The sequence below is a fragment of the Echinops telfairi genome, unplaced genomic scaffold (genome assembly GCF_000313985.2).
Source record: "Echinops telfairi isolate 266 unplaced genomic scaffold, ASM31398v2 ScPeMD7_7463;HRSCAF=8501, whole genome shotgun sequence".
Taxonomy (NCBI): domain Eukaryota; kingdom Metazoa; phylum Chordata; class Mammalia; order Afrosoricida; family Tenrecidae; genus Echinops; species Echinops telfairi.
The window spans coordinates 1,488,266-1,489,734 of NW_022111363.1; positions in this window are offsets into that span (position 1 = coordinate 1,488,266).

Consider the following 1,469-nt stretch of genomic DNA (forward strand, 5'->3'; position numbering starts at 1 on the left):
TACAGCTTCAAGAAGCCCTGGGGACGTAGTGGTTACGAGTTGGGCTGCTAATGGCAAGGTCAGCAGTTTGAAACCCGCCATGTCTCCGCAGGAGAAAGACAAGGCTTTCTACTCCCATAAGGAGGTACAGTCTCAGAAACCCATGAGGGTGGTTCTACCCTGTTCTGTAGGCTCGCTGTGAGTCGTAATCGACTCGATGGCAGTGAGCTTGGTTTGGGGGTTTGCATTCCTGCCCCAACTGGGCACAGATGTCTGTTTGCTCAGCCTGGGGGCCAGCCTCCGTCCCTCGATGCGTTTGGATGTCTTCTGGGCCCCACTGCCTCTGTTCCTCACGACACCTCTGCTGCCTTGACTTGACAGGTGGCGTTGGCAACTACAGGACCCGCAATGGGGTGGTGGTGGAGGTGCCATTGAGGTGCTTCTGACCCATTATTCAGTCAGAACCAGAAGCGGAATTCTGATCCATGCTGCAGCATGGGGGAGTCTGGTAAACATCGTTCCGGGCAAACTTACATGAACCATCAAGGGCAGGTCGATGCAGGGAGGCCAACGTGTGTCCGTGCTGCTGGGTTCTGCGAGAAGGGGAAGTGGGAGTAACGGCGGACTGGGGTTCTGTCTGGGCTTGAGCTTGCTAGCAGGTAACAGTAACAGGTGCACAGTATAGGGAAACGAACGCACTGCGTTGTGCAGGCAGGAGTGCTGAAAATGGCACCTTTTGTCACAGGTGCTTTACCACAATAAAGTCAAACTCTTTCAACATATTCCAGGCAACTCTGATGGCGAGGCACGGGGAAAGAGGAACACCTTGGGGAGATGGACTGGCCCCGTGGCTGCGTCCTTTGGCTCCAACACGAACCGTGTGGGGCCGGCACAGGACTGGGCAGGGTCCCTTCTCTCGCACAGGTGGGTCGCTCTGCATCGAAAGCGAGTTGACGGCATCTAACAAGGAAGCAACGCTGACCAGTTAGCGTTCTAAGGTCTTTTTCTTGTGGGGGGTCTATAGAGAATGACCTCATCCAGCGTTCAGTCTGTGCCGCGAGAGCTGAGTCCCAGGAGGGGAAGGAGGGTTTGCCAATGAGACCGATGAAAGCAGGTGCCAGACGGCTGTGAGGGCAGAGTCCTGGGAGAGTGGGAGACGACTCGGGGAGGGTGGCACCAGCCTGGGGTGATACTAAATCAGACATGTTGTTCAGTTCATCCCCAAAGCCACAAGAACCTGTTCAAAATCCAAACACAGCCGTCAGGTTGATCCTAACTCATAGTGACCCTATAGGACAGGGTGGAACTGCCCCTGTGGGTATCTGAGACTGTCATGCTTGTTTTATATATAATTAAAAGATCATTTTATTGGGGACAGCTCTAATAACAATCCATACATCAATTGTATCAAGCATATTTGTACATATGTTGTCATTATTTTCTAAACACCTTCTATTGAGCCCTTGCTATCAGTGTCTTTTCCCCTCCCC